A 25,290-nucleotide genomic window follows, 5' to 3' on the forward strand; every position below is an offset into this window, starting at 1 on the left:
CCTCTGTCTGCTGCTGTTGAGCTGGTCGTCAGTCTGTCCTGCCTTCAAATGTGTTCTGACCACCCCCCACCCCTCCAGCCACCAGCTGCTTTTATGGTTATCTCTTTGATTCCAGTGTTTCACAGTTTTATTTGGTTTGTGTCTGGTTGTTGATTTCTTTTTAAGTATCTTATTGGATATGTTTCTGTCTCCTGTATCTATTTATTAGTTCCTATGTGTCTTTATATCGAGTTTATATGTTTCCATTAGTTCTCAAAAATGAAAGAAATTGAAGGTAACACAAATAAATGGAAAGGTATCCTATGTTTGTCGATTGGAAGAAATAAGAGTTACAATTTTACATACCACCGAAAGCAATCTAGATTCAATGTGATCCCTATCAAGACTGCAGTGGCACCTTCTACAGAAGTAGAAAAAACACTCCTAAAATATATATGGAAGCAAAGAAAACTGCAAATAGCCAAAGCATTCCTGAGAAGAAAGAATAAAGCAGAAGGCATCACACTTCCTAAGTTCAAAATGTATTAGAGGCATAGTAATTAAAACAGAATGGTACTGGCATATACATAGACCAACGGAACAGAATCAAGAGCCAAGACATAAACCCATGCATATATAGTCAATTAATATTTGACAAGGGAGCCAAGAATACTGAATAGAAAAAAGACAGTCTCTTCAGTAACTGGATACTCACATGTGAAAGAATGAAACTAGACCCTATCTTATACCACTCCCGAAAGTTAACGTGAAATGGATTAAAGACTTAAATGTAAGACAAGAAACCATAAAACTCCTAGAAGAAAACAGGAAAAAAGCTCTTGACTTAGGTTTTGGCAATTATTTTTTGGTTGTGACACCAAAATCACAAACAACAATATCAAAAATAGACAAGTGCAACTACAAACTAAAAAGCTTCTTCCCAGCAAAAGAATCACTAAACAAAATAAAAAGACAACCTAAGGAATGGGAAAAAATATTTGCAAATCATATAGCTGATAGGGGGCTTATACCCAAAACATATAAAGAACTCATACAACTCAAAAGCAAAACCATCATCATCATCATCAAATTAAAAAACAGGTGAAGGACCTGAATAGATATTTTTCCAAAAGGGTATACAAATGGCCAACAGGTACATGAAAAGGCGTTCGACATCACTAATCATTAGGAAAATGCAAATTCAAAACCACAAGGAGTTATCACTCACCACAAGGAGATACTCTGATGCTAGCCTGTTAGAACAGCTATCATCAAAAGGACAAGAAATGCTGGCAAGGATGTGGAGAGAAGGGACCCCTGGCGCACTGCTGGTAGGATTATAAATCGGTTACAGCCACTATGGAAAAGAGTATGGAGCTTCTTCAAAACATTTAGAGAAGAACTGGTTTTGATCTGCAATTCAATATGATCCAGCTATTCTACTTCTGGGAATATATCCTAGGGAAACAAATACACTATGTTGAAGGGATATCTGTGCCCCCATGTTCATAGCAGCATTATCTACAACTGCCAAGATGTGGAAGCAACCTAAGTGTCTGCTGACAAGGGAACAGATACAGATGTGGTATGTACATGTGTGTAACACACACACACACACATACACACAATGGATTATTATTCAGCCATAAATAAAGAGGAAATCTTGTCATTTGAAGGACATTATGCTAAGTGAAATAAGTCAGATAAAGAAAAATACTATGTGATTTCACTTACGTGTAAAATTTAAAACAAAACAAAAAACCGAGAAGAGATACCAAATTTATGGTTACCAGAGGCAGGGGATAGGGAAATTGGATGAAGGTGGTCAAAAGGTACAAACTTCCAGTAATAAGTACTAGGGACATAACGTACATGATAGTTACAGTTCACACTGCTTGTGTGGTGGATATGAGAGTTCTTAAGAGTAAATTCTAAGAGTAAGTTCTTAAGAGTAAATCCTCATCACAAAGAAAAAAATATATATTTTTGATGTGTATGAGATAATGGATATTAACTTACTGTAGGATTCAGTTCATGATATATATGTCAAGTTGTTATGCTGCACACTTTAAATTTATACAGTGCTATATGTCAAATATATCTCCATAAAACTGGAAGTTAAAAAAAAATTCTGGAGATATGTATAGACCATAAAAAGTAGACATACCTGGAAGTGAGGTAGCTCCAGATCTTTTTTTATAGGAAAGCTAGTTTTGTGCTTTAAGACACTAAAGCTCCTTCTTACTAGCAAAACTCTGATATAAAGCAAAACACATTGTGTTTCCTCTGTCCTCAATTACTGTGGGGAGCCTCAGTTTTACATCTTCTCATGCCATGTTTTGGAGCACAGATGTAAGAAAGAGGCAAGCAATGACACTATAATTAATATAAATGAATGAAAAGTAAGTAAAAAGGATACATAACCAAAACAGCAAAAACGCTCCTTGTCATGTGCACAAAGTACTTGCTGCTTTGGGTTACTGTCACACCTTTTTGAAAACACCAAACCTTGTTTCTGTAATCTACTACAATTCCGATTTACCACATGAGGACTATAAGGATCAATAGTCCTGAAACCCAAAGAAACCCCCCCACACCAACAAGCACAGACAAGGAAAATGGGTAGTCTGCTATAAAAGGCTAGAAGGACCACAGAGATTTCCTTCCTGCAAGTCACCATGACTCTTAAAACCCACATATTTAATAATGGCTGTCATTATATGACAGCTCATGATGGGAAACAGGAGTCTCCACCAGCAAAAGCTCAGGGTCAGGCCCTGGGAGGGCTGGGGGATGGATGAGCTGATGTTCAGGCAGGCAAGAACACTCCACCCATGCTTGCTGGAGATGGCATGCAACAGTAACTCGCAAAAATCCAAGAGGCTAAATATAGATACATCCTTCGGAAAAGATAATATTAATAAGAACCGCATGTAGTGTTATCTTAAACGCCTCAATTGCTAACAGGAGGTGCATCCATGTTCCAATTGTGAAATCACATGCTCAGCAACATGGCCCAGATCAGTCTTCAGCAACATCCCAAACATACACCTTGTGGGATTAAGGACTGGAGCTGCCGACCTCCACGGTCCAGAACGGAAGGAAGCAGACAAACTGAATTCACTATTGTCTAAGAGCTCCTTCTACAATGACTTTTATTATAAATGTGTTCTTTCAGAATAAACAAATACTGCATCCAAGACTATCTGAAAACTTGCTCTAAAGTAATAAAAGAGGAAAAATGGAACCAGGAACCACTTAGAAGTAGAGACAAACAGCAAAGACACCTGCATGCCATGCTAAGAGCCTTTCCTCCAGGCCAAAGTAACAGAAAGTTAACAGAGAATATTTATGTATCTCATTGGCCTATTGAGCTAAAATAAGCTTTGAGTTTGGTAATCTGCATGTGTTCTGTCAACTGAGCTGCCCCTCTCCTCAGTCCTGAGAAGCTGACTGGGAAGACAGTCAGTCTTCAGAGCCCAGCATCAATGAGAAAGATCTTGACTTTGTTATTTGTGATTCTTTGCTCACGGACAACTACTCCCTATTTGCCAGGAGCAATGTCAGAGTAGTCCTTCAGCACGCCAGCCACGTGTTCATTATGGGTCTTAAACCGTCGCTTTTTCTGTGAAGTAGGCTTTTTCCTTCTCTGAATAGGAGGCTACAGGAAAAGGTAAAAACAGAAACAACAACTTCTCAGACAGGTAATGCAGTGAGGATTTACTAAAGACACCCAGAAACCTGCAGCAAGAGACACAGGGGTTTGGGCCCTTTTTCTGCTTTGTAGCCCAGCCTCACACACCAGGACCCACTGCACACTCCCCGGACACGAAGGACCCAGTGCTTTCTGTTATGATGAAGTCATACCCCCACACCCAGAATAAATGGGCTGGCACAAAAACTACCACAACTATTCTAGGCACTAAGTGGATAAAAAGAGAGGCAGAAAAGCTCTTTGTTTTTCATCTCTATTATCAAGTCTAAGAATATATCCACCATTACCAATAAAAAAAGATCTGAAATAAATACGGCAAAATATAGAGAGAAGGCAAAACTGGGAAACACATGGGCACGTGAAGATTTATTAAATATTACTCTCTGTTCTTTTCTGTATACTACAAGTATTAATACCACATAATTTAAAAAATCAACAGACTAAGCAATAATAGGAAGCCATGAAGTGCTCATGAAGTGCTGTAATTATACTACTTCATGAAGATAACTGCAAGCAATCTCCCCTTTTAAGGAGTCCTAAAAGCGCACTGAATAAAACATTTACACACACGCAATCGTAAAGAAAGCAAGCTACAAAACTTGACGGTGGACAAGGGGAAGGCGGGAGAGAGGAAGGACAGCCTCAGTCTGGGGTGTGGTAAATGGTTCCTCATCCTGGCTTTGTCCTTGGACTACACAGATAGTTGATTAGCTGATACAAGGCAATTCACAAGTCTTCATTCAATTACAAATCCCTCCTCTGAGCTCGCTCTGAGCTATAGACAATAATATCTGGGTCCCAAGAAATCTCAAAATCAACAAGGACAATTCACTGTCATCAGGCCTAAGGCAGAGCCAGGCACCAAGACCACAGGGCTCCTGGAGGAAGAAGGGGGAACAATTAGGGCCCCACAGGCCAAGATGGAGGAGGCTCCTATTAGAAGCAGAGAGGGCACATGGGGCCACCAGGAGAAATTCCATATGGCTGGAGCTTCAGAGAAGGCACTGCCAGCACAGAGGCTGGAAAGCTCTCCCCTGCCTGGGAGCAGCGCCTGAGGGCAAAGAGAGCCTCTGGCCCTCAGCAGAGGAGACAATACCTGGCTTGCACCTAACCCAGATCACTGGATCAGGACACTGAGAAAACACTGGAAAAACTGACACCTGCTATCCAATGCACAGAACAGAAAGCAGGCGAACAGTTCAAAGAACAGAGGGTTACAGGTTTTTTTCTAGAGATTACATACCACTTTCTTTGGTCCAGATTCCTGCATGGAAGAAATACCCTGTCGCTTCAGATATTCTTCAATTATCTCCTCATCCATTGAATCCACGACGACACTCCTCCACAGTTTCTGAAACTCTGTGCCAACAAGATAGTAGTTATTCTACCAGATAGGTTTACAAACTGTAGCATCTCAGTGATGGAAATCCAGGCTTCAGTCTCATCTCTGGTCTAAATGAGCACATCTGAGATTTCATTATACAAACAAAGGGAGCCAAAGACAGGAACGGTCAAATCCTGGGCAGTGAGTAACAGAAGGGCCTGGGGATGCAGAGTGCATCGCTGAGGACCAGACCTGTGCTCCAGTTCCAGAGTACAGTAAGGGAAGAGGGTTGTGACTGGGCCTCCCTGGTTTTCTGGGGGGAAGAAAGACAGCTGACACTCCTTTTATTCCCAAAAGTTCTCTCCACTGAAATAATCCAAAATTCCTATTCCTTCCTTGAACTTGGAATATTCTATCAGTAAAATGAAACAGGTAGGGAGATGGGGAACCAAAGTTTTATTATGGGAGTAAGAAGCTGTAACAGTTTATGTGCCAAAGAGACTTTTGAAATCAAATAACCTGGAGATAGGTGACTAAGGACATAAAAGCTAGGGAGAGAATACTGAGAAACAGTCTCACACCTCCTAGAACACAAAGGAGAAGGGCCTTTTCATCCAGTCTACATCTTGTCCTCAGAGATCCGTGGCCCCTCTGCCATATCACTATTTTTGCAATCAAGAGAGATCACAATTGGGATATGTCCAAAATGACCTTGTTTGCATCTTAAATTCTGTCCCTTAAAGACAGGTTCAAATAACCTGGTTTCACTTCACTATCAACATCTACTTTTCAACATAAGAACACTTCTTGTGATAGCAAATGGTTAGACATATGCACCCTGGAACACACAAGGGAAAACTCCCTGAGCGCTCTGAAGCTGTTTGTCTAGGCCTCCTGTTCACAATAAGCCTCACCAACGTGAGCGTGCACAGGATCTCCAGACGCCCAGTCGGCGCAGAGCCGGCACTGCCCCCTCCTTCCAGACCAGGCCACTGTCACGTGAGTTGTCAGCAACAGTCCATTCACAAGCTATACATGAAGTAAAAGGTTATACTGTCCCGTTCCCTCTTTTCTTCCTTCTGACTTATTTCAATACATACTGCAAAAAGCAGCTGATGTCCAGTTGGGAGTTGAGACTCTCGTGATAATTAGGAAATCTGTTTTCTGCCACACACTGAAAAGCTTTCTGTTGATGGTGAGCAAATGCAAAAGATGACAATCTTCTATTAAGAATTCAACCTGGGCACAAAGTTATTCAAAACCAAAACATTTCGAAATAAAAGTTTTTGAATTTCCATAGATATATTACGAGCTCTTTCTCCTATATGCTCAGTGAACTTTCATTTGTATACATTTAAACAAATTACCTAACAGATGACGACTGTTTGTGTGGATGTTTCGGCCTCCTGGGTGGCTATAAGCACCCTGAGGACAAGGAATTCCATTTCCTCAGGCTGCCCACTCTGTCACCACAGAACCTAGGCACCCCTCAGCAATCTGGGTAACTGGATGTATGACATACCATTGTCAACTACTCTCTAGGCACCCCAGAGTATCTGTTCTCTTTTTATGTGTTTTTTTAAAAATACAGTTGATACACAATATATTAACTTCCAGCATATAACACTGTGATTCAATAATTGTTTACATTATGAAATGCTCACCACAGTGAGGGTACTTATCATCTATCATACAATTTTTAACTGTTACTTTAAAATAATTTTAATTAACAGAAAAGTTGTGAAATCACACACCTTACCCAGCTCCCCCATTGTTAAAACTTTATATAATATGAGTGAAATTATTAAAACTAATTAACATTGACACAAGCCTATTAACTGACCTACAGACCTCACTTGAATTTCACTGGTTTCGCCACCAACGTCCTCCTCCTGGCCCAGGACCCCACACTGTATTTGGTCATCGTGTCTCCGTGGTCCCCACCAACCTCTAAATGCACTCAGTCTTTGGTCTCTCATGACCATGACACTTCCAAAGAGTTTTGGTCAGTTATTTTACAGAATGGCCCTCTGTTTGGGGTTGTTTGATATTTCCTCATGATTAAATTGCAGTTGGGAATTTGGGGCAAGAGCATCACAGGAAATCTGTGTCTGTCCCTAACATGACACAGAAATGATGTCATGTCTTCTCAGTGCATAGGCTCAAGGGTACATGATGCTCCTATGTCTTATTACTGGGGCTGTTCACATTGATCATTGGCTAAGCTGCCATCTGCTGGAGCTCTCTACCATGAAGCTATTGTTTTTTCCTTTGTAATTAATAAGTATTTTATTGGGTGACCTGAGACTAAGCAAACACCTTGCTTCTCATGCTGTCGCTTACTGACTTAGCATCCACTGACAGCTCTTACCTGTAACAATTATTACTTGTGCATCTGCCTAATGGCAAATTCTTTTCCATCATTCCTTCCATAAGTGTAAATTAGAATTCTACTATAAGAGCTGTTCTTTCCCTAATCTATTTATTCCATTTTTTAGTTATAATTTCATATGGACTCATGGATGCTGATTTTTTTTCACAGATTATAATCCATTACTACCATTATTTTGTCTTTCAAACATCCTGACTTGGGTCACTGAGAGCCCCTACAGACTGTTCCTGTGTCTTTCTGACTTGTTTCCCTTTCCATTGTTTGTTTCTTGATTTTGTTTTGAGCAGTCTCTTCTTTCCTGGCACCAAAAGATGTTCCAGGCTCATCATGTTATTTCCTCAAATCTGGAATCAACCATTTTGTCAAGGATTCTCAAGTCCTACTAAAGGAGAAGGGTATTTAGAAGCCAAGATCTGAGCATTCTGTTTTCTTTCTTTAAAAACAGCAAATTATTAGGAGATATCAAATATGAAGGCAGATGATTCATTTTAGCAGAAGATCACCAAGCATCCTGAAAGTCAGGCATGCTCTAAACTGTAAGGGTAAATAAAACAGGAACTGGTTTAGAAATCTACTGTCTTTTAACAGAAAAGAAGAAAACAAACTAGAATTTATAAACTCAGATATGACTCTTTCAATTGAAGAGACCCCTGTACCACTTGAGCTAAGAATGAAAACTGTGTAACAGAAACTGTGGAACTGTATGCCAGGGAAGGAAAACCAGTAAGGAGACTCACTAATGAGGTTTTGCTTAACTTCCCAAATAAGTCATTTAACTTTTTGGGCATGACCAGACCTTTGCTGTGAAATGAAAAATTAGCAGAACAAAGTTAAGTACAGACAATGTTAAGCCAGACAACCTGGGTGTGAGCCCAGTCACCCCAGTTACGATGTAACATGGGGCAAGTTACTCAGCCTTTCTGCCTCAGCTTCCTGACCTATAAAATGGGGATAATAATAATACCTGTCTTGGGGTTGTCGGGGTTAAATGAGTTAACACACATAAAGCACTGAGAATAACGCCAGCCAGGAAAAAAGCACTATTTATATCTGTTAGAGTTATAGCCATCGCCCAGCATCTATCATCTCTTATTTCTAGGTGCTAATAATGCCTTTAATAAAGGTAGTATAATACACTTAAGAAAAGGATTGGCTGATATAGTCATTTCATTCATGTAATGTAGAAAAACTGAAATTCTAAAAATTTCTTTAAAAACAGAAAGTGTATATATAGTAAGTGCAACATGAAAGTCTGCAAAAAAATACACACCAATACATATTCCCAGAGAGAAAGGAACAGGTTTGCCTGAAAAATTTTCATTTTTATTCTACAATACACAATTCTAAACACAATCACAGAGGCAGTAATACCTACTAGAATAAAGACAGCAATAGCCAGGAAAGCTAATATGTTTATTAACATACTACCAAAAAAACTATATAGCAATATAAATTTTCTTGGCATAACAGAATTAAACGAATTGAATTGAAAACAAAATTCAACTATTTCCTTTTACTAAAAGAAACGTCACTTGGGCTGTTCTCAGAGGGAAATCCCAGAATAAACACTCTTCAATATCTTTGTTTTTTTTCAATAAAACATTTCTACTTTTATCCCTACTTTTCCTTAGCTCAACGTTCTTGCAGTATTTAAGTATTACATCTACTGTGTAAATCCATTACAGGTGCATAAATACTTAAGATGAACACTGGAGGGCAGGGCCTATTTTTAGAGGCAGGATCTTACAGGGTCCCCAATTTAACTGCTTTTTAATGTATGCTAGGACGGAAAAATCAGTTGACAGAGGTATAAAGACAGATAACCTGTTTTTCTTTAATTTTATAAAGTCATTGCAAGAAAATACAAATTAAAATCAAGATGATCCTTATTTTCTATGAGACTGGAAAAGTCAACTAAAAACATCCAGTACTGGTGAAGATAAAGAAATGGACCTTCTCATGTACTGCTGTGAGGAGGTAAACTGGTTCCCCAAACTGCTGCAAACTTTACAGTGGGCATTACATAAGGGGTTGAAAATTGTTTAACTATGGCCTATCTTCTGACCCAGCAATTCTACTTAGAGAACACTACAGTGAGGACATAATCAGGCAAGTCCATATATATTTATACACAATATAATAGCATATAGCACTCAGTCAATAACCAGCTAGCTGAGTAAATGTGAATAGGTAGCCAGATAAGAAAGATTAAATTAAAACACTTAGTATTTTACTACTACTTTATATTTTTCAATGCTACTAATAATAGCTATCATTACTGTTATAATTACTCTTACTATGTACGAGGCTGTGTTTCAAGCTCTGAGCACTTTTATTTATATTAACTCATAAACCTCATAAAGAAAATGAGGCACAGATACCATTATTCCTATATATAGCAAAGGAATCTCGGAGAGGGGTTAAGCATCTTGCCTAAACTAGTAAGGAACGGAGAGAAGACATAAACCTACTGCCTGCCCACTCACACCATCCTCTTGACCACTGCATTTATACTGCCTCTAAATGAGTAAGATCCTGATCTAAGGAAATAAATGTCTTTGTGAAATAAGACACATGCCTCAGTCTAACTACTCTTCGCTTACCTATTTGATTTTTTAAATGACTATAAAATTAACTCTCCTTATATGAGCTATATGTCAGTTTAGGGCATTCGCTTCTATGACAGAGGGAACGAAGGGTGACTTCACTGACTGAAAGCTTCATCACTCAAGATTTCCTCTCTGGCTAACACTGCCACCTAGTGAGCTAAAACAAAAATCTTCAAAACAGTTGAGAGCAATTTGAGGAGCAAGATGCAGAAAAAAAAACAGACAGGAAGACAAATGTTAAGATGTGCATCACTTTTCAACGGGTCATCTCTGGAAACACAGTTTACATCACTAACAAAATTTCATTTTTTTAAATTAGTGCTTTATGTCATATTGACAGTTCCAACTGAAAGAACAGTGTCACACCCCTGAGGTCCCTGTGGGTGACTGTCCCCACCACATGTCCCTACAGTACTGTTTGAACACAATGACAGGTGACACGCTGTACCTCATACGTCACCACGTCAGTCCCCCTCAGCCTGCAAGCTCAAGGGCAGAAACCTTCCTCACTGTGCTGTCCTGTTATCACTGAATGTGCTGAATGAAAGGACACACGGAAAGAAGCTTGAAGACCACACACTTTTTTTCTGTTTTACAAGCATAAGCTGTACCTTTAATATAACACCAACATGAACAAATCTGCTTCCCTGGGAATGCTTGGTAATGTCTGGATACATTTTTGGTTGTCACCCTGGTGGGGGAAGATACACTGCTGGCATCTAAAGAAGCCAGGGATGCTGCTAACCATCTACAACACACAGTGACAATCCCGACACCAAAAAAAAATTGTCCAACTCTAAATGTCAATGCTCCCAAGGCTGAAAACCCCTTCTTCCTCCAGCCATCTTTCCTAGAAAGTACACAGATGAATGAAAAATGCCTGTTTATGATAATAAACTGAGCCTAGAACTCAACTGTTTCATATATTTAGCAAAGTATTTTTTACAATCTGGTTTACAATACACTTGAGTTTCTAGGAACACACAATGCATAATGTATATAGAACGGAGTAGGATCACCCTTTAAATTAGTAGTTCATGCAATACTGATAATTTCAACTCTAAGAACAGTGTCTTACCCCTGAGATTCCTGTGGGGTAAAACTGTACTTCACATTTCTCAGAACTTTACCAAGGCCTCTTCACCACTTATGGAAAACAACAACTCTAGCATACAGCTGCCAGTGCATCACAGCTGATAGATACATCACGTTCCTGGTAACTGCATGCAAATACCTCTTTTATTTACAGTATAAATGTGTCTGAACAAGTATAAACATTAAAATACATTTTTAAATATAAATTAATTTCCTTTTATTCCTCCTTTATATTATAGTTAGGATGTTATACTGATTTTTTAAGAGATTATGTATAAAGGTAGGTGTATTATCTACAAAGATGTTACAAAATATTTCTTATTAAAAGGGTCCACTGAATCTAATTAAAAGAGTAAATCTATAGAAAACATCAAACTCTTCCCCAGGCCTTTGCCTTTGCGATTCTCTGCCGCCTCAGCTCTCGCCATGGCCTCACACACAGGGCGGCTCTCCCGGCCCTCTGCAAGGCTGCCTCCGTCTCAGCCCCCATCTTCCTCCACAGAGTTCTTCTCTCAACTCCACTCCTCCAATTGCCTTACTACTATACTCCATACCTCATGTCTTTCTTTCCTAGCATTTGATACAATCTGTAATCACTTTTATTTTGTATATTGACTATTTTGTCCTTTAGAAAGTCAGCATCATGAAAGCAGAGACTACTCTACCAGGGAGGCAGAAACTCTCTTGCTACTATATCCATTACATATAGCAAAATGATTGGGGCATGTAACAGGTGATCAATAAATATTTGTCAAATAAATGATTCAAGAATAACAGTAATAGACTGGAACAAAAATCTGAGAAAGTATCAACTAAGAAGTAAAAAAGAAGATGAAGTTGATAAATTGATACCTATGAGTTCAAGCAAATTCCCCAAAGATATAAGGACAACAACTTTTTGTATATAGGAGAACCTCTCCCCCCAAAAAACTACACAATTTCCCAATTATGGGGAGAATATTTAATAAAGTAAATACAAAATGATACTCAGCACTGGTTTAAAAGTTAAAACCAATCATATGCCACCTACAAAGGAAATACATAAAACAAAAGATGACAGTTATAAAGCAAAAGAATGGGCAAAAATGTATCAGTCAGATAAAATTAAAAAGGAAAGGGGTTAAGATGCTAATATGAGATAAAGCTAGACTTCAAGTAAAAAGCACATTAACTATAACCAAGAGGGGTAACTTTATAATGATTACGGGTACAGTCTTTAAACTATTACTATTAAGATATAAACTATTACTATAAACCACAAACTCTGCAGGAAAATATATAAAGCAGTATCTACAGGAAGTAGTAACAAAACTAACAAAAGTATGGAAAAGCAATAGGAGATTTTAATATTTGCTCAGTCACTGCTCATAAGAAGTCAAAACTAGTATGTAAAGGGTGATTTGATCAATTTTCTTTTAAAACAAAACACAACAAAAGTAAAATAAACCAATAGCATAACAAAAAAATAAGGGATAAATCCCAGATATAAAAAGTTAGCAACAATAAGGGAGGATAATGGAGAAAAACTTAAACGAGTTCTAGGGTAGGGCCATATTCTGCAAAATTATATACTAATAAATTTGACAGTTAAAAAAAATGACGGTTTTGTGAAAACACACATTAGTAAAACTGACTCACAAGATAGAAAATTTAAGGGACATAACCAAAGGAGACATTAAGAGTATTGTCAAAAGCAATACACATACAGGTACATGCTTTCAAATCTTCAAGAAATCTAATAGTCTCACGAAAAAGGACAGAAAAAGGAGGGAAAGGGGGGGGGGCAGGTAGGGAAGGAAGGAAGGAAAACTGTAATTACCTTTTTATGAATCTACCGATACCAATCAATGAGAACACACACACAAAAAAAGAAAACTGAGCATACAAAAGCAAAAATCCTTAAATACATTAGCAAAAAGAACCCAGAAATACATAAAACCAAAGAAGGGTTATTCAAGTAATTCTAGGAGTGTAAGGATGGTTTGATATTAGGAAATCTAGTAATCTATTTCATCACATATTAAATAAATCAGCAACAACAAATATCTTGAAAGATGCAAAAATAATTTATCAATTTATCTTCCCAGTATCTCCCTGATTTACATGGGTGCTTCATTAACATAAAAGAAATCCAATGTGTAGTATGTGTAAGGATTTTTCCTACAGCACTTAAAACCCCATTCATCAGGTACATCTCTGAAATGGAGTATTAACTAGAAACGTAGCATTATAGAATCTACAGAACTTAATTCTAGAGTGTGAGATTTTACTAGCAAGCATATATGGTCACTTTCATAATCTAGGGGAGAAAAGTGAAAAATACTCATTTTGTCCTTACCCAAGTAATATGCAGATGGGAAGAGCATAAGTCAACAAAGGGCATATAAATGACAAGTGAAAATGGGATATTTTCATTTTAATATATGTACAAGATACGCAAACAGGAAAAGGCTGAGTGGTTAAAACAATAGTATCCACGTAAAGAACACAAAAGGGACAGAAAATAACAATGGCATAGTATAAAGATTAATGTGAGGATTAATGTTAAATGGAAATTCTAACTCCAAAAATTTCTCCAGTGAAATACTATCAAGAAATCGTAGGATCACAGGAAGATGGCGGCATGAGTAGTTCAGAGGAAATCTCCCCAAAACATATATATTTATGAAAATACAATAAATACAACTATTCCTAAAAGAGACACCAGTGGATGCAGTACAACAGCCAGGATACATCTACGTCTGTGAGAACTCAGCATCACACGAAGGGGGTAAGATACAAGCCGCGGCCAAGTGGGACCTGAATGCTCCCCCACCCCAAAACCCGGCGGAAAGAAAGGAGTCAGAACGGGGAGGGAGTGAAAGCCCAGGACTGCTAAACAACCAGCTCTAGAAATCCGCACCCAGAACGCAGACACAAGGTGCACGGGGTGCTGGATATTAGAGAAACGGAAAAGCAAAACCTGTGGGCAGGCCCCCGCAACCGGCACCCCTGAGACAAAAGAAAAGCGAGTGCTTTCTGCAAGTCTTAAAGAGACAGGGACTCCATGACTGGACGAAGTTGTCCCAGCAGCTGGGAATACCGGGGAAACTTAGGCGCCCTAAACAGAGGCAGTGCAGCTCTGAAGCCCCTCACAGGACTAGGCAGCCTGCCAGTCATTCCTCCAACTGGCACAGACCCCAACACACGGGCCCAGTAGCAGGAGAGTGGGAGTGCGCACCGGGGGTGGAAGTGCTAGAAAGAACTGAGAGCAGATCCGTGTGCCACAGGGCTAGCCCGCAGCAGTGTGACCGAACAGCCCGGGCATGGATTGTGCGCATCAGTGGCAGTGAAGTCAGAGCCTGGTAGAAGCCTGTGCAGAAAAGCCCCGCGTGCACCAGCAGTGGAGCCAGAGGGAGCAGGCGCACTCCCAGGAGCTGACCGGAACCCCAGCCCAATGCACAGCCGCCCGGGCCAGACCCAAAGGCCACTGCTGTCACACAGCTGCCTGGCAGGGTCGCCGCTAGCACAGAGGAGTGCACCTGGCGTGCCTGCCACTCCCCGCAGGGCTCAGCGTTGCTCTGACAGACACCCCGCCCACAGCAGCTTAGAAGAATAACCCGGTGGCTGCTCCAGGAGTGCAGGTAGCCGTCACAGGCAGTGGAGAAGGGCAAGGCATCCAGCAAGAAGGAAAGGACTTTCTTCTCCCAGCTGACACACCTACAACCTGCCTACAGCCACTGCAATCACCATGAAAAGGCAAAAAAATCTGGTCCAGACCAAGACAGTTACACCTGAGAAAAGATCTGCAGAGGCAGACCTAACCAGTCTCCCTGAAAAAGAATTCAAAATAAAAATCATAAACATGCTGACAGAGATGCAGAGAAATATGCAAGAGCTAAGGGATGAAGTCCAGAGGGAGATCACAGATGTCAGGAAGGAGATTACAGAAGTGAAACAAACTCTGGAAGGATTTATAAGCAGAATGGATAAGATGCAAGAGGCCATTGATGGAATAGAAACCAGAGAACAGGAACGCATAGAAGCTGAAGCAGAGAGAGATAAAAGGATCTCCAGGAATGAAACAGTATTAAGAGAACTGTGTGACCAATCCAAAAGGAACAATATTCGCATTATAGGGGTACCAGAGGAAGAAGAGAGAGAAAGGGATAGAAAGTGTCTTTGAAGAAATAATTACTGAGAACGTCCTCAAACTGGGGGATGAAATAGTTGCTCAGACTACAGAGGTACACAGAATGAGATGGGATCCAAAGAGGTCAACACCAAGACACATAATAATTAAAATGGCAAAGATCAAGGACAGGGACAGATATTAAAGGCAGCCAGAGGGAGTAAAAAAGGTCACCTACAAAGGAAAACCAATCAGGCTATCATCAGACTTCTCAACAGAAACCTTACAGGCCAGAAGAGAATGCTATGATATATTTAATGCAATGAAACAGAAGGGCCTTGAATCAAGGATACTGTATCCAGCATGGTTATCATTTAAATATGAAGGACGGATTAAACAATTCCCAGACAAGCAAAAGTTGATGGAATTTGCCTCCCACAAACCACCTCTACAGGGTATCTTAGAGGGACTGCTCTAGATGGGAGCACTCCTAAAAAGAGCACAGAACAAAACACCCAACATATGAAGAATGGAGGAGGAGGAAAAAGAAGGGAAAGAAATCATCATCAGACTGTGTTTATAACAGCTCAATAAGCTGTGAGGTCAGACAGGAAGGTAGTAAACAAGCTAATCTTGAACCTTTGGTGACCATAAATCTAAAACCTGCAATGGCAATAAGTACATATCTTTCAATAATCACCCTAAATGTAAATGGACTGAGTGCACCAATTAAAAGACACAGAGTAATAGAATGGATAAAAAAGCAAGACCCATGTATATGCTGCTTACAAGAGACTCACCTCAAACCCAAAGACATGCACAGATTAAAAGTCAAGGGTTGGGAAAAGATATTTCATGCAAACAACAGGGAGAAAAAAGCAGGTGTTGCAATACTAGTATCGGACAAAATAGACCTCAAAATAAAGAAAGTAACAAGAGATAAAAAAGGACATTACATAATGATAAAGGGCTCAGTCCAACAAGAGGATATAATCATTATAAACATATATGCACCCAATACAGGAGCACCAACATATGTGAAACAAATACTAACAGAATTAAAGGAGGACATAGAATGCAATGCATTCATTTTGGGAGACTTTAACACACCACTCACCCCAAAGGTCAGATCCACCAGACAGAAAGTAAGTAAGGACACAGAGGCACTGAACAACACGCTAGAACAGATGGACCTAATAGACATCTATAGAACTCTACATCCAAAAGCAACAGGATACACATTCTTCTCAACTGCACATGGAACATTCTCCAGAATAGACCACATACTAGGCCATAAAAAGAGCCTCAGTAAATTCCAAAAGAAAGAAATTCTACCAACCAACTTCTCAGACCACAAAGGTATAAAACTAGAAATAAATTGTACAAAGAAAGCAAAAAGGCTCACAAACACATGGAGGCTTAACAACATGCTCTTAAATAATCAATGGATCAATGACCAAATTAAAATGGAGATCCAGCAATATATGGAAACAAATGACAACAATAACACAAAGCCCCAACTTCTGTGGGACGCAGCAAAAGCAGTTTTAAGAGGACAGTATATAGCAATCCAGGCATATTTAAAGAAGGAAGAACAATCCCAAATGAATAGTCTAACATCATAATTATCGAAACTGGAAAAAAGAAGAGCAAATGAGGCCTAAAGTCAGCAGAAGGAGGGACATAATAAAGATCAGAGAAGAAATAAATAAAATTGAGAAGAATAAAACAATTGAAAAAAATCAATGAAACCAAGAGCTGGTTCTTTGAGAAAACAAACAAAATATATAAGCCTCTAGCCAAACTTATTAAGAGAAAAAGAGAATCAACACACCAACAGAATCAGAAACAAGGAAGGAAAAATCACGATGGACCCAACAAAAATACAAAGAATTATTAGAGAATACTGTGAAAACCAATATGCTAACAAGCTGGAAAACCTAGAAGAAATGCACAACTTCCTAGAAAAATACAACCTTCTAAGACTGACCAAGGAAGAAACACAAAACCTAAAGAAACCAACTACCAGCAAAGAAATTGAAGCGGTAATCAAAAAACTACCCAGGAACAAAACCCCAGGGCCAGATGGATTTACCTCAGAATTTTATCAGACATACAGAGAAGACATAACACGCATTTCTCCTTAAAGTTTTCCAAAAAATAGAAGAGGAGGGAATACTCCCAAACTCATTCAATGAAGCCAACATCACCCTAATACCAAAACCAGGCAAAGACCCCACCAAAAAAGAAAATTACAGACCAATATCCCTGATGAACATAGATGCAAAAATACTCTACAAAATATTAGCAAACCGAATTCAAAAATACAACAAAACGATCTTACACAATGACCAAGTGGGACTCATCCCAGAGATGCAAGGATGGTACAACATTCGAAAATCCATCAACATCATCCACCACATCAACAAAAAGAAGGACAAAAACCACATGATCATCTCCATAGATGCTGAAAAAGCATTCAACAAAATTCAACATCCATTCATGATAAAAACTCTCAGCAAAATGGGTATACAGGGAAAGTACCTCAACATAATAAAGACCATATATGATAAGCCCACAGCCAACACCATACTGAACAGTGAGAAGCTGAAGGCATTTCCTCTGAGATCAGGAACAAGACAGGGATGCCCACTCTCCCCACTGTTATTCAACATAGTACTGGAGGTCCTAGCCACGGCAATTAGACAAAACAAAGAAATACAACCAATCCAAATTGGTAAAGAAGAAGTTAAACTGTCACTATTTGCAGATGACATGGTACTGTACATAAAAAACCCTAAAGACTCCACTCCAAAACTACTAGAACTGATATTGGAATTCAGCAAAGTTGCAGGATACCAAATTAACACACAGAAATCTGTGGCTTTCCTATACACTAACAATGAAGCAATAGAAAGAGAAATCAGGAAAACAATTCCATTCACAATAGCATCAAAAAGAATAAAATACTTAGGAATAAACCTTACCAAGGAAGTGAAAGACCTATACCCTGAAAACTGTAAGACACTCTTAAGAGAAATTAAAGAGGACACTAACAAATGGAAACTCATCCCATGCTCCTGGCTAGGAAGAATGAATATCATCAAAATGGCCTTCCTGCCCAAAGCAATATACAGATTTGATGCAATCCCTATCAAATTACCAACAACATTCTTCAACAAACTGGAACAAATAGTTTAGAAATTCATATGGAAACACAAAAGACCACGAATAGCCAAAGCAATCTTGAGAAGGAAGAATAACGTTGGCGGGATCTCGCTCCCCAACTTCAAGCTCTACTACAAAGCCACAGTAATCAAGACAATTTGGTACTGGCACAAGAACAGAGCCACAGACCAGTGGAACAGAATAGAGACCCCAGATATTAACCCAAGCATTTATGGTCAATTAATATATGATAAAGGAGCCATGCACATACAATGGTGAAATGACAGTCTCTTCAACAGATGGTGCTGGCAAAACTGGACAGCTACATGTAAGAGAATGAAACTGGATCACTGTCTAACCCCATACACAAAAGTAAATTCGAAATGGATCAAAGACCTGAATGTAAGTCATGAAGCCATAAAACTCCTAGAAAAAAACACAGGCAAAAATCTCTCAGACATAAACATGAGTGACTTCGTCATGAACATATCTCCCCTGGCAAGGGAAACAAAAACAAAAATGAACAAGTGGGACTATATCAAGCTGAAAAGCTTCTGTACAGCAAAGGACACCATCAATAGAACAAAAAGGTACCCTACAATATGGGAGAATATATTCATAAATGACAGATCCGATAAAGGGTTGACATTCAAAATATATAAAGAGCTCATGCACCTCAACAAAAAAGCAAATAATCCAATTAAAAAATGGGCAGAGGAGCCGAACAGACAGTTCTCCAAAGAAGAAATTCAGATGGCCAACAGACACATGAAAAGATGCTCCATATCGCTACTCATCAGAGAAATCCAAATTAAAACCACAATGAGATACCACCTCACAGCAATAAGGATGGCCACCATCCAAAAGACAAACAACAACAAATGTTGGCAAGGCTGTGGAGAAAGGGGAACCCTCCTACACTGCTGGTGGGAATGTAAATTAGTTCAACCATTGTGGAAAGCAGTATGGAGGTTCCTCAAAAAGCTCAATAAAGACATACCATTTGACCCAGGAATTCCACTTCCAGGAATTTACCCTAAGAATGCAGCACTCCAGTTTGAAAAAGACAGACGCACCCCTATGTTTATCACAGCACTATTTACAATAGCCAAGAAATGGAAGCAACATAAGTGTCCATCAGTAGATGAATGGATAAAGAAGATGTGGTACATATACACAATGGAATATTATTCAGCCATAAGAAGAAAACAAATCCTACCATTTGCAACAACATGGATGGAGCTAGAGGGTATTATGCTCAGTGAAATAAGCCAGGCAGAGAAAGACAAGTATCAAATGATTTCACTCATATGTGGAGCATAAAATTAAAGAAAAACTGAAGGAACAAAACAGCAGCAGATTCACAGAACCCAAGAATGGAATAACAGTTACCAAAGGGAAAGGGACTGGGGAGGATGGGTGGGAAGGGAGGTATAAGGACGGTGAAAAAGAAAGGGGGTATTACAATTAGCATGTGGCAGGGGGGGCATGGGGAGGGTTGTGCAACACAGTGAAGACAAGTAGTGATTCTATAGCATCTTACTATGCTGATGGACAGTGACTGTAATGGGCTGAGGGGGTTACTTGGTGAATGGGGGAGCCTAGTAAACATAATGTTCTTCATGTAATTGTAGATTAATGGTAACAAAATTTTTTAAATGAAAAAATATAAATAAATAAAAATAAAAATAAATGGCTCATACATTTTAGACAATAAAAAAAACTGAATCTTTTCCAAGTATAAGTAATTTGCTTCAGCAATTCTCAATACTCATTCCTTGAGCATTTGTTAGTGTGAAGGAAAAGCACATTTTAAGAGCTGAAGCAGTATCACTTAAGGGAGCGGGTTCTTCTAAATAAAACAAATATTTTCCAAGACTACCAAATTTTCAAGTTATGCTCCAAAAAACCCACAAAAACTGCATATAGACTATTTTAGACTGAGTGTGAATTCTTCAAAGTGGCAGTTAAAACCTATTTTGTCAAATCATATCATGAAAATTTTATTGATTAGTCAATTCTCACTGCATCTTTTAAATAATTTCCTATTTCTACCTATCAGAAAATAAGTCATAGCTAATTGTAAGACCAATTCATTTTTTAGCAATAGCATCATTTCATTAATTACTCCAAAATAAAATTTAGTTCTGAGTTATTCCCTTTTATTTATAACTAAAAGCTGAAAATCAGACATCAAAAAGATACAAACACATACACTGAGAAAAGGAGTAACACACCTTTCAGCACATCCCTTGCTTATATGTAAATATCTAACACAATATAACATGATAAGCCATGTATTTTTTAATTATAAAAATGTATATATTAATAAATTTGATCCATGTAATTTGAATTTCAACTACCTTAGTAGTTTCTTTTAGTATGCATTCTAATTTATTTCTCAGTGGAATTTCTAGTACTTAAAATATGTATTAACGTATTTATTTGAACTTAAAAAACAAATTTGATATATAAACTTGATAAAACAAGCTGGTCAATCTGACAGTGGAAACTAGCTTTGTTAACAAGAAGATACATTCTATAAATTAAATAAGGTAATACTTCATCCTGAAGGTTTTGATAAAAAATATGGTAATACACATGAGATAACAACATTTTATGAAAGAAATTATACTGGCAAACGTATACTGAAATTAGTAGTATTTTTACTTTCCCAACCACCCTTGAGAATATCATCAGATTAAAGAAAGTGCCTATAAGGGGAGGAAGGGGGAGCTGACAAATTTGACATTTGCTACATGTTGGTAAAGCCCGTTTGATGGACTTTTTAGAAACTAGGAAAGTAAATGGTTAAGGACCAGGTAACAAATTCTATGGCAAGTTATGTGGTTCCCATTATTTTGCTTCAACAGAAATGAAGACAGATGTAATTGAATTGTCAAATGATAAATGCTGGATGATAAATCCCTAAGTGATTTCTGGCATGTAACTTGGAAGGTTTCGCTATCACAAAATATCCATTATAATACACTTTATTTATACAAACATTTATTTCTCAGCACTTAAACCCACAAGATCTAAAAATAAGACTAGAAATTGGTGCCAAATCCTGTTTCATTCTATCAATAAATAATATATACCTCCAGATACAGGAACCAGTGGAGAAAGGGAGGAGACAGCTGCATACATTTCATTAAAAAACAGATTTCTGCTGAATCACTGTTACATACAAAGTAAATTTTAACCAAAATTGTAACAGGTAAGTTGCGCTAATCAACTCTGTGCCAATCAACTGTGTGTTAATAATTGCAAAAACACAAACAGAAAATGTTTTTATTATGTGAGTCTTACAGTCACAAGAAAAAATTTCTAATTTCGTAGCAAAGTTTGGTAGATGATCCGTAAGATTTCCAAGCATAAAAATATATATTATGATAAAATTCAGTAGGAGGGCCCAGACTCCCATATCCTCGCACCTAGGCCACCCACCCCATTAGCCCAGCAGTGCCACATCGCTGCAGGGCAGGCAGAGGACAGCCCCACCCACAACTGTACCAGCAGAAGCACCACTGCTCTGCTCACAAAGGGCCAGCCAGGCAACCTGCCATGAGTGGTGGTGGGCTGAGAGAGACCACTGCTGGCAGACAGGCAGAAAGGCGGCCATGCCCACAGCCCACCAACAGCAACTGTGGGGCAACAAAGGAGAACCAGGCAGTAGAGAGTAAGGAGTCTTGAGCTTCTGGGCACCACAGGATGCCTTGTTCAGAAAGCCATTACTCTCTAGACCAGGAGGGATAGCAGATACATCTAATACAAAGGAAGAAACACAGAAATCCTGACAAAATAAGAAGGCAGAGGAATATGTTCCAAACAACACTATAGGGTAAGACACGAGAAAGAGGGCTAAATGAAACAAGAGATTACCAATCTTCTTGATAAAGATTTCAAAGTAACAGTTGTAAATATGCTCACTGGTCTGCAGAAAAGTATTCCAGATTCAGGGAGGACATCAACATAGAGAAGAGCTGAAAAAGACCACTGAGAGCTGAAGAACACAGAACTGAAATGAAATATGCAATGGAGGGAATGAGTAACAGATTGCTGCAAGTAGAGGAGACAATGATTAAGATGGAAATTAGAGACCAGAAACACAACAAAACTGAAGAGCAGAGAGAAAAAAGGATCTCTAGGAATGAAAGAATGGTAAGATTGCTGTGTGGTCAATCCAAATGAAACAATATTCACATAATATGGGTACCAGAAGGAGAAGAGAGACAAAGGGATAGAAAGTCTCTTTGAGGAAGTAACTGTTTAAACTTCCCCAGTATGGGGAAGGAATGCTAAGAGCCCCTGACAGAAGGAATCACAGGAAGACAACAAGCCATATAGTAATTAAAGTGACAAAGATTAATGACAAAAAAGAGGGTACAGAAAGCAGCCAGAGAGAGAAAAATGATTACTTATAAGGGAAACACCATCAGACTATCAGTTGACTTCTCAGCAGAAACTTTATAGGCCAGAATGGAGTGGCATGAAATATTTAATGTATTGAAAAGGACCTTCAACCAAGAATCTTCTACCAAGCAAAATTATCTTTCAAATTTGAAGGAGAAATCAAACATTTCCCAGATGAACAAAAACTGAAGGAATTTATGACCACTAAAACTGCACTACAGGACATGTTAAAGGGACTTCTGCAAATGGAAATGTTCTTAAGCTTAAATAGACTTCAGCAGTGAAAATAAACCCACAGTAAAGGTAGTAGACCAATTCCTTACCAAGCAAGTACAAAATTAAAACAAAACAGAACTAGTAAAAACAACCATACCTAAAACCAGTCAAGGGATACAAAAAAAGTGCAGATCATGACATCAAAAACAAAGTGTGGAGGAGGAAGAATTAAAAAAAGTACTTTTACATTCTATCTGGAAGAGAGCAATCATCAGCTTAACATAGACTGTTACATAGTTTTGAAGCTATCCAAGAACCTTATGGTAACCACAAACCTAAAGCCTGTAATAAATACACAAAAAATTAAGAAAGAGAAATCCAATAACAACACTAAAGAAAACCATCAAATAACAAGAGAAGGGTATAAGATAGGAAGAAAGGAATGGAGAGGAACTACAAAAACAATCAGAATATAATAAAATGGCAGTAAGTACATATCTATCAATAATTACCTTAAAAGTAAATGGACAGAATGCACCAACCAAAAGACAGAGTTACAGAATGGACAAAAAAACAAGACCCATCTGTAAGGTTGGAGGCACTGGAGGGAGGGGTGAGCATGTCGGACACTGATGACATGACAAACTCCGTGGCTGCTGCCCCCTCCCAATCTGAAAAAGGTGCCTTAGGCTAGCCAATCCTCACACAGCTGTAAATCTATGCTCTGCCTCCCCCTATCTTCTTTAAAAACTCCCCACCTGTCTGGTTGCACGCAACTTCTCCAGCCTGTTTCAGACTGGTGAATCACGCCCGGGACTGTGCTCAAATAAACTGCCTAGCCCTTTGTGGCCTCTCCTCACCTGCTTATTTTGGTTAGAATTTATCTTACACCATCAATATGCTGCCTACAAAAGACTCTCTTCAAACCCAAAGACAATCACAGAATAAAAGTGAAGGGATGGAAAAAGATACTTCATGCAAATCAGGGAGAAAAAAGGCAGGAGTACCAGTACTTATATTAGAAAAAATTGATTTTAAAACAAAGAAAGTAAAGAGAGACACAGAAGGACATTACATAATGATAAAGGGGTCAGTCCAACAAGAGGATATAACCATTATAAATATCTATGCACACCACATCAGAGCACCTACATATGTAGAATACAGAATTAAAGGGGAAAATAGATTATAACATATTCATTTGAGGAGACTTTAACACACCATTCACATCAATAGATCAAACAGACAGAAAGGCACTGAACAGCATACTATATCAAAGGGACTTAACAGACATCTACAGAACATTCCATCCAAAAGCAGCAGGATACATGTTTTTCTCGAATGCAAATGGAACATTCTCCAGAATAGATCATATACTAGGTCACAAAAAGAACTAAAATAAATTTGACATGACTGAAATTGTATGAAACTGGAAATAAATTACATAAAGAAAACAAAAAGCCTACCAAGATATGGAGGCTAAACAACATGCTTCTAAATAATCAGTGGATCAGTGAAAAAATTAAAACAGAAATCAAGCAATACATGGAGACAAATGAAAACAAAATTCAACATTTCAAAGTTTGTGGGATACCATAAAAGTGATTCTGAAACTATATAGCCTTATAGGCCTACCTCAAAAAACAAGAACAATCCCAAATAAACAGTCTAAACTCACAATTAAAGAAACTAGGAAAAGATGAACAAATGAAACCCAAAGTTAGTCGAAGAAGGGAATAATAAAGATCAGAGCAGAAATAAATAAAATAGAGAAGAACTACACAATAGAAAAAAAAAAAAACCCCAAACCAAGAGCTGGTTCTATGAGAAAATAAACAAAATAGACAAACCCCTAGCCAGACTTATCAAGAAAAAAAGGAGAATGTGCACACATAAAATCACAAACAAGGAAGGATAATCAAAATGGACAGCACAGAAATACAGAGATTAGAGAATACTATGAAAAATTATATGCCAATAAACTGGACAACCCAGAAGAAATGAAAAACTTCCTAGAAAAATACAACCTTCCACTACTGACACAGGAAGAAACAGAAAATCTGAACAGACCAATTAGCAGCAATGAAATTGAACTGGTAATCAAAAATCTCCCAAAAAATAAAAGTCTATGACCAGATGACATCATAGCTGAATTCTAACCAAATATTTAAATAGCTATAAACAATCCTTCTTAAAGTACTACAAAAGGAAGAAGAGGAGGGAATACTTCCAAGCTCATTCTATGGGGCCAGCATCATTCTAATA

The 25,290-nt window shown here is 38.4% G+C and overlaps 1 long non-coding RNA gene across 2 annotated transcripts in view; it reads right to left on the bottom strand.

Annotated features, from left to right (window-relative positions):
- Positions 1–25,290, bottom strand: part of LOC140845161 (uncharacterized) — a 111,086-nt gene that overhangs the window by 5,852 nt on the left and 79,944 nt on the right. For both annotated transcript variants that reach the window (XR_012123880.1, XR_012123881.1), the window contains exon 3: positions 4,938–5,053. This is a non-coding gene — a long non-coding RNA (uncharacterized lncRNA). The remainder of the gene's footprint in view (positions 1–4,937; positions 5,054–25,290) is intronic.

This window comes from Manis javanica, chromosome 12 (assembly GCF_040802235.1).
Source record: "Manis javanica isolate MJ-LG chromosome 12, MJ_LKY, whole genome shotgun sequence".
Classification (NCBI taxonomy): domain Eukaryota; kingdom Metazoa; phylum Chordata; class Mammalia; order Pholidota; family Manidae; genus Manis; species Manis javanica.